A 9,442-nucleotide genomic window follows, 5' to 3' on the forward strand; every position below is an offset into this window, starting at 1 on the left:
AACTGTTTATTGCTGATGCTGAGCAGCCCAGCCATTAGTCTCATTCAAAACCATACCCTGGAGGCTTCCTGCTTTCCAACATAGAGAGGTCTTTCAAGGTGTCTTGTTAAAAAACATCCATGTACTGTAAGATAGAAAGCATGCCACTCCTTTAGGGCACAGCAGTGACCTTCAGTTGTGTTTTTAAAATAGCTTTGTTTTTTACTCTCTCTGAAAAGGTCTTGTCATCCAAACAAAATGCTTATATTAACAAAAAGTTAACTGAAAGTTTTAATATAAGACCTTGATAACTATACTTTTGCAGTGTCCGTCTCAGGAGTATAATGCAAGCAACATCTGAAATTATCTATTCACTTGCAATAATATTATAAAGCACAACTAAAGAAGCAGAAATGTGACCTGCTTATTCATTTAACATCTTTAGGTCTCTACTCTTTTTAACTTCAAAAAATGGTATATTTGTCATGACCTTAATCAAACACAGATACCCATATTCAGTATTCAGGTTAAATGTGAGACTTAAGCCAGAGGTTAACTACAGGAAACCAATTTCTTTCATTATAATTATCATTACTTAACTAAACTATATTATACAATAATTGCAAAAGTAATAGCTGTATCAAGCTTGATTCCAGTAGCTGACAATATGGCTAAATATTATGGGCTAGTGTATATGTGTGCATGTGTGTGTGCACACATGAATGCATTTATGTTTATTCATGTGTACACTGAGTTCATTTTGTCATAATTTACACTGTTAGCCAAAAGAGGATTGTTACAGTATTTCTTTTATTTTAGTAAAATAAAATAAAAAGACTATTTTGTAAAGGTTTGCTTATCACCTCTATCTAGTTTTGCTCAACAATATTCTCCTTTAGTAAAGATGCATTAAAAGATAACTGGACAATTAAATATGGTGCCCATCTCTAACCTAAACAAAACAGCATTGTAGAGTATCTGTCTAGGAAAATTTAAATTTGACAAAATCATCACTGTTGCAGAACTGTACTATTTGCTCAAACCACGGAAATTGTAATTTTTTTGTACCAGCTTGTATTTCAATGAATATTTATACTGTTCTCCAAATATGCCTCTTTACTAAGTGAAAATTTTCATTCATAACAGCTTCTTACAAAGGCCGTGGCCAATAATAATGCAATACTATACACCTCAGAATTTAAAGGCATTAACTAAAATGACTATATTTTATAACATGCAAATAAAGTATACAGGTAGAGCAGCACAGAGAGTTCTATCAAAATAGTTATTAGGCTATTCAGGGATTTCAAGTACAGAATCTATAAGGGAGAAACAACTAAAGAGTGTTTTCCACTCAAAACCATTGGGAAAAGCACAATTCCTATAACCACACACGTGTTCTTTATTTTTTCTAAGTTACTCAGAGGAGAATTCAAGATTAGCCAACCTTTATTCCTTCCAGACATCCTTACCTATATTTGTTCTTTGCTCATTGTTACAATAAAATATTCTATTTTTTACAATGTTTCTATAGAATAAATATAAGGTATTTCCTACCTTATAAAACACTGACCAGTGCCCGCATCTAATTTTCCCTAGTAAGCAACCCAAAAGCCCTCACTAAACAAGACCCAGGGCATAGGTGAACTAAGTAATATATACGATACATTTCTTCAATTATAAACATGTTTCTCTCAGGATACAGAATCATTTGACACAAGGCCCCCAGAATTATCTCGTATTTGTTTTTCAGCTAAGTTCCTCAAAAATACTAGCTAGATTCACGTAGTACACAAGTTTCTTAAAAGACTGTGATAGTTAGAATGATATATTCCAAAATATTAGCAGAAATATTTTTTTAATATCCTCTGTGTTTTGTATTTTCCAATTTTTTTAAACTTATTTATTTCAATTGGAGGCTAATTGCTTTACAATATTGTGGTGGTTTTTGCCATACATTGACATCAATCAGCTACAGGTGTACATGTGTCCCTCCATCCTGAACCCCCCTCCCACCTCCCTCCCCACTCCATCCCTCTGGGTGGTCCCAGTGCACCAGCTTTGGGTATCTTTCTTATACTAGGGAAAAAATTTCAACTGTCAAGTATGATTATAGAAAGAAAAGGGTGAATTCTAGAGTTCTAAAGGTTCAAAATGGTATTTCTTTAGTTTATTGTTATTGGCTTTTAGATTCTTTAAGTTCTTGAAGTTATATGTAGCAATGATTTAGACTGCAGCTAGCCCAAGTTCTTCTAGAAAAAAAAAAAAAATTACTAGCCTTTTGAAACCCCATTCAACGCTTCTCAGTATATCATTTCCCTTGATGGCAACCTTGACTCCTTCCAAGTACCCTGGAAGTTGAAATAAAGAAAAACTGGGTTTAAAGAAAATTTGGTTTTGAAATAATGCATTGATCTATCTCTATTTAATCTCATCTTGCTAATTAAAAATAAAGTTAAACTTAAAATATTGTCCCAATTTTTAAAAAATATTATCCAGATTTTGGACTAATTATTATGCTGTCAGAGAACTCATGAATAATTTTTTGTTTATATTGCTAAAAATAAATTTGCTCTCAACTGCAAAAAGAGAATCAAGAACAAAAACTATTCTGTGACTCTGAATCATCTATAATTTTTCTTGCTAATTGAGATAATATTAGCACATTTTTCTCTTTTCAAATAATCTACTCTTTTTTTTACTATAGAACCCCACTAAAGATATACGTAAGGCACTGGAAGGACATTCATTTTAGTAGAGTTCAAAAAAGAAAAGAAAAGCAGCCATAAACAAAAAAAAAAGAATAAAAAAAATCCTAGATTTGACATGACTGATAGTAAGAAACAAAGATTAAGCAGGATACATGTAGCACAAACGCTAAAAGACATCAATATGAGCATCCATGCTACTGCCCTCACCGAAGGTACACTGCTGGGCTTGCAGGAGATGCTTTAACCTAAAGGGCACCAAGTCCATCCCTTGTGCTCAGACACCTTCAAGTATTGGCAGGTGGCATTTCTCATACACAAAACACTGTAACACAAGAGTGCACTTCTACAGTGAGAAGGATCGGCTTTCAGAGTCAATGTTACCTCTGCTTCCCTTGCCATGAATAATCAATAACGATTCCATGGAACTCTCAGCAGGATTGCAGGTGTGCCTTGGCATGCTAGTCAGAGTGTCATATAATCAAAGAGCTGAAAGGACCTTCAGGAGTAGCTAATACGGTGCTTCATTTTGCATGAGACCCAGGGAGATAGTACCTTGTTCTTCAAAGGTTCTGTGCAGAGAATCATTATCAGTGCATTAAGGTTGTTTGCTGCTTAAAAGAATTCCATATGTAATTTCTTCATAAATGCAGTGTTAACAAACCTCACGCAGATGCGTATATAGTTTTCTCAAAGCCAACTCAACTTTAACATAACAGTACCAACTCCAAAACCAATGCATATGTTTGGAAACTAAGACTATTTCAGAATTGCTTTGTGGAAGTGAAGTTATCAGTCGATATGAGAGCCAACTCATTTTTATATCAAGGAAAATCCCTTCCCCTAAAACATTCACCTTCTTTATTTTGGAGTCAAATTTTAGATTGCAGACAGACAAAAGCCATCTGTCCACACAGTGCCCATTTCTATTTAGTGGACCAAATAAGAATGTCACAGATTGACCAGCACTGAAATTAATAATTAATAAAGTGGTGTGAGAAGGGAAAACTGACATTTTTCTCAACATGTTTTTACTAATAGTAAATGCTAAAATGGGGGTAGGTAAGTATTTCCATACCACCCTTTGTAGAGCAAAAAACCTGGATACAGCCTAACAAGTTAGAACATGGTTCCAAGGAAGCATCTTTGTTTTTAAGATTCTTTTTTCTGATGTGGACCATTTCTTCGAAGTCTTTGTTGAATTTGTTACAATATTGCTTCTGTGTTTTTTGTTGTTGTTGTTGTTGTTGTTGTTGTCATTGTTTTAATGTTTTGATTTTTTTGGCTGCAAGGCATGTGAGATCTTGAGATCAAACCCACACCCCATGCATTGGATGGCAAAATATTAACCACTGGATTGCCAGAGAGGTTCTTCAGTTCAATTGCTCAGTCGTGTCCGACTCTTTGCGACCCCTTGAATCGCAGCACGCCAGGCCTCCCTGTCCATCTCCTATCCATCACCAACTCCCGGAGTTTATTCAAACTCATGTCCATTGAGTCGGTGATGCCATCCAGCCATCTCATCCTCTGTCGTCCCCTTCTCCTCCTGCCCGCAATCCCTCCCAGCATCAGAGTCTTTTCCAATGAGTCAGCTCTTTGCATGAGGTGGCCAAAGTACTGGAGTTTCAGCTTTAGCATCATTCCTTCCAAAGAACACCCAAGACTGATCTCCTTTAGAATGGACTGGTTGGATCTCCTTGCAGTCCAAGGGACTCTCGAGAGTCTTCTCCAACACCACAGTTCAAAAGCATCAATTCTTCGGCGCTCAGCTTTCTTCACAGTCCAACTCTCACATCCATACATGACCACTGGAAAAACCATAGCCTTGACTAGACGGACCTTTGTTGGCAAAGTAATGTCTCTGCTTTTGAACATGCTATCTAGGTTGGTCATACATAACTTTCCTTCCAAGGAGTAAGTGTCTTTTCATTTCATGGCTGCAGTCACCATCTGCAGTGATTTTGGAGCCCCCAAAAATAAAGTCTAACACTGTTTCCCCATCTATTTCCCATGAAGTGATGGGACCAGATGCCATGATCTTCATTTTCTGAATGTTGAACTTTAAGCCAACTTTTTCACTCTCCTGTTTCACTTTCATCAAGAGGCTTTTTAGTTCCTCTTCACTTTCTGCCATAAGGGTGGTGTCATCTGCATGTCTGAAACATCTTTAAATTAAACTATAGGTGGAGGATAAAAAGCATACAGGCTTTGCATAAAAGACAGACTTGGGCTCTAGCACTTACTAGATGTATGACCCTAAGGAAAGAACTTAACCTCTAACATAACGTTTCCTTTTCTATAAAATAACAAAGGTAGTAATAATATGACAAAGAGGATCATTCTAAATATGAATTTTATTCTAAAGTCCTTGACCCCCAAAAGTTACTCAATATTAGATACATATCCTGCCTACACAATCCAAATGATAGGGGCATTGCCCCAGTTTGAAAAGACAAACTACATTTATCTTATATATTTTTATAAGTTTTATTGAGATATAATCCACACATCATAAGGTTCAGTCTTTTAAATTAGGTTTCAGTATATTCACAGAATTGTGAATCATCAATGTTATCTACTTTTAAAACATTTTCATCACCCCATAAAGAAATCCCATCCCCATTAGCAGTCACTCTCATTCTGTGTCCCCACCCACAAGGTCTAGGCATCAATTAATCTTTCTGGATCTATAGATTTGCCTATTTTGGACATAATATACCAATGGAATTATACACGATGTTGTCTTCTATTGGCTTCTTTCACTTAGCATGATGTTTTCAAATTTCATCCATGCTGTACCATGTATCAGTATTTAATTCCTTTTATTGTTGATTAATATTTCACTGCATTGATATACCACATTTTTATTATCCATTCATTAGTTGATGGATGATACTTGGGTATCATGAATAATGCTGCTGAAACATCAGTGTACAGGGTTTTATATTGACATATATTTTCAGTTTTGGTTATATATTTAGGAGTGTAATTGCAGGATCCACTTTAGGTAACTCAAGGATTGACATTTTGCTATATACCAATGAGTGAAATTTCTGAATCTAATAACGGCTCTATATTTACTCCAGGGAAATCCATCTTTAATTTTTTAAGACATTGTTTCCTTTAGTTCTTTAAACTTATTTATAACAGCTTTTTTAAAGTTCAAGCTCTATTAAGTTCAATGTCTGAGCTTTCTCAGACAGTCTTCATTGATTGATTTCTCCCCCTTTATGTAGACCGTACTTCCCTGTTTCTCTGCTCACCTTGTTTTTTTGTCAAAAATTGGTGGCAACTCAAGCTGAGATTTCCCTTCCCAGGGTTTGCTTTCATGACTGTTTTTGTAGTTGTAGTTATAGTTACTGTTTTCTTGTGACTTTTCTGGGCTGGAGATAGTCAAACTCATTCTTCTCCAATGATCTCTTAGCTGCTTAAATTCACAACAATTGTGGCTGCAGTGTTGCTGGATATCAAAGCTACCATGGGGCTCAGGAGAAGGGAATGGGACTACAACAAATTATAATGCAACAGATATTACTGTTGTTACCAACATTCGGTAATTTTTCTGATACAAACATTTTGCAGATCATTGCAATCTTTGGTTATCTCCTAGAGTTCTAAAAACATTGACTTTTACATTTTTATTTATTTTTTTGCTAGCATATTCATTGCTTTTATAGAGGAGTGGATTTTCAGAGATCCTTGGCTGTACTATTCCAGAAATGTTTGTCTGCATTCTTTTAAAGTTGAGAATATTTCATTAAAAAAAAATCTCTAAACATTTTTCCCTTAGAGAATATTTTGGAGGTTATCAATTTCACTCATTTGAAATTGTTCCCATGGAGCGAATATTTTTATTATAATACCATAGATTCTGAACACAATTGTCATACAGGCTCTTTGAATCAGCCAAATCTAGATTATAATCCTGAGCCAGTCACTTATTTGTTTTGTGAATACCAAGTTTCTTAAATTCTTTAAGCCTCAGTTTATTCTTAAAAATAACACCCACCTACAAGGATCACTGTGAGCATTAAGTATAGTTACAAGTATAAAAGAACCAACACCTAATAGACTCAATAAGCTATATGTCCTTTCCTTCTTTCCTTCCTTTCCAAAAAGTGCATTTACTGAAGTAATGCTTGACTGTACTGCTTGATTCTTTAGTGTAATAATGCCATCTGCTGGAAATGCCATCAGGATGACCAACAAAGAAAATGGATCTTGTTAACAAACAGACACTACAGTTGATGCTCCAGTATTCCTATCGTATAGAAAAATAGGTCAAAATCTTGACATTTTCTTACTATATTTACTTTGAAAGGTACTTCAGACACCCCCCACACCTACAACACACACAGACACACACACCGCAGTATTACTTAAAGAGTTTATAATTACTGTAAGTCCCATTTTTTTCAGTATCTTGAAAGGGAAGATTACCAGTAGAAACAAGTTACCATGAATTAAACTTGTTCTTGCTTTCAAAAGTTTGTTATAGATCTGTGAATTTAGCCATAAAAGGTAGTTTTTTAATCCTATAGGGGCCTAGTTACTAACAAAAGAAATTTTTTAAAAAGCTATTAGATCTCAATTTTCTATTTCACAAGAAGATGACTCAAAGATAAGTCAACTGTTACTATTAGAAGTAATTAAAGAAGGTGCTTTTATAAAGTCATCTTTGAAAACTTTCTAATTGTGCAACAATAGATGACTGATTACACAAAGTAAGCCATAGCACGTATCATCATAGAATATCACACAGCCAAAAATCAAGTTCTCAAATATTTAATAACATGGCAGAATCACTGTTACTTATATATTTAAATAATTGAGCTATGAAATGATTAATACAACTTTTTTTTAATGGTCGTGCCTTGCATGGCTTGTAGGATCTTAGTTCCCCATCCAGGGATTGAACCTGGGCCACCACAGTGAAAGCACAAAGTCCTAACACTAGACCACCAGGGCGTTCCCTTGTAAATACAACTTGACCAAAATTTTGTTCAGAGAAGTAAATAGAAAATTATAGATAGGTTAGTAGACCCAAATGGTCACCAAAATATTGGTAGGGGTTTTATATCTTCATGGTGAGATTCGTTTTCATTTTCTTCTTTATGTGTCCAGGAACGTAATTTTTTTAAATGAGTGGCATTTTTCTTCCAATATTTTCTCCTTGCTTACAGAAACATTTTGGTATCAATCCTGATCTTTTTTCTTGATACGTTTTCTGGTTACTGTCAGGAAAGTCTTGGTCTATTATTTCCTTTTAAAACATCCTTCCCATTTCCTGGAAGTTGCTTGGATGAAAGATAATGATTCTTCACAGTCTGCTTTCATCTACAATAATCCAAGATCTGACCTGACATAAAATTTTAAGAATTCCTAATAGCTCCAAGTTACAGTATAAGTTTTGTGTAGTTAAGAAATGGTGATCATCATGAAGAAGTGTTACAATTTTTGATGCTATAATGACTCCTTATATTTATGTACTGGAAAGACTGAGGCTAAACACAGTAGCAGAAACTAGGAAAGTCTAACACTGCTCAGCATAAAGACATACAGAGGCATGTTCTCCCATTTCTTGAAGGGAGATTCTTCAGGATTATAACCACAGTGAGGAAAATGTTTCTATTTGTATTTTTTTTCTATTTGGTGAGGAATCACAAAAAAGGATTATAATTACATTGAGGAAAATGTTTCTATTTGGATTTTGCTTTTACCCTTTGTATTTGTGCATGTGTGTGTGTGTGTGTGTGTGTGAGTGTAACCCATTGGACACTGAAAAATAATGGAGAGGCATAGGTTTGCCTCACTGGAGGGACTCCTCCAAGAAAGCTAGATTTGCTGGGGAGATCCCAGCCCCACAGCCTGCTGGGAAATGTTTATGTCCCATAATTGGAGCAAGGACAGGAGTGGGGTTTCCTAAAGGGGTATGGAGACTTACATGCAAACATGTTGAAGAATGAAACACTTTGAAGCGGTCCTAAAAGCAGAAGAGGAAGGCTCTGAGGTACCCCCATAAGATCTGAAATATATATAATCTTTTTGTTTTCTTGCCATGGTTTGTAAGTGACATGACATTTCAAAGTTTAATTTAAAATATATTTTTATGTCTCACACATGGTAATTTCTTTTAGATAAGTCAATGACCCAGTAAAATGTTATAACTATCTAGAATTTGTAAATGGCAAATTAGAATTAGCAAAAATAACATAGATTAGAGGCTTTCCTACATTTCCGTCATTATGATCTAATGTGGTAACAGCTCCATAAAAGGAAAAATGGAAGAAAAGGAATTCTAAGAATTTTCCAGCACTAATCCTTATTTTTAGCCTGGATCAGATCAAAGCACAACACAAAAAAGCAACTGTACCACAGAACTGACTTAAAACTGGATGTGATATAAGCAGGTTTTTTCCCTGAATACCTGAGTGAAAAGCTATCCTTGAAAGGCTGGCATAAGAGAGAGAAATGCTAAAATCAGGGTCACATACACACATTTGCAGGCTAAGTGGTCACTTGAAATTCAGCTCAACAGAAACACATTGAATTTCTTCAAGTGGTAACAAGCACTGTGTTTGTAAATGAGAGAAAATTCCTACCCAAGTTGAAAAATAGGTCAAATAAGCCCTTTGATATAAATCATCCAGATCATATCAAAGACATAAAGCTGAAGAGTCTAGGGGCCTGATTTCAACTTGGGCAGCCAAAATTGTTTACTTCTACTATTTTATGGTAATTAACAACTCAATGGT

This window comes from Bubalus bubalis, chromosome 20 (genome assembly GCF_019923935.1).
Source record: "Bubalus bubalis isolate 160015118507 breed Murrah chromosome 20, NDDB_SH_1, whole genome shotgun sequence".
In the NCBI taxonomy this organism is placed as follows: Eukaryota; Metazoa; Chordata; class Mammalia; order Artiodactyla; family Bovidae; genus Bubalus; species Bubalus bubalis.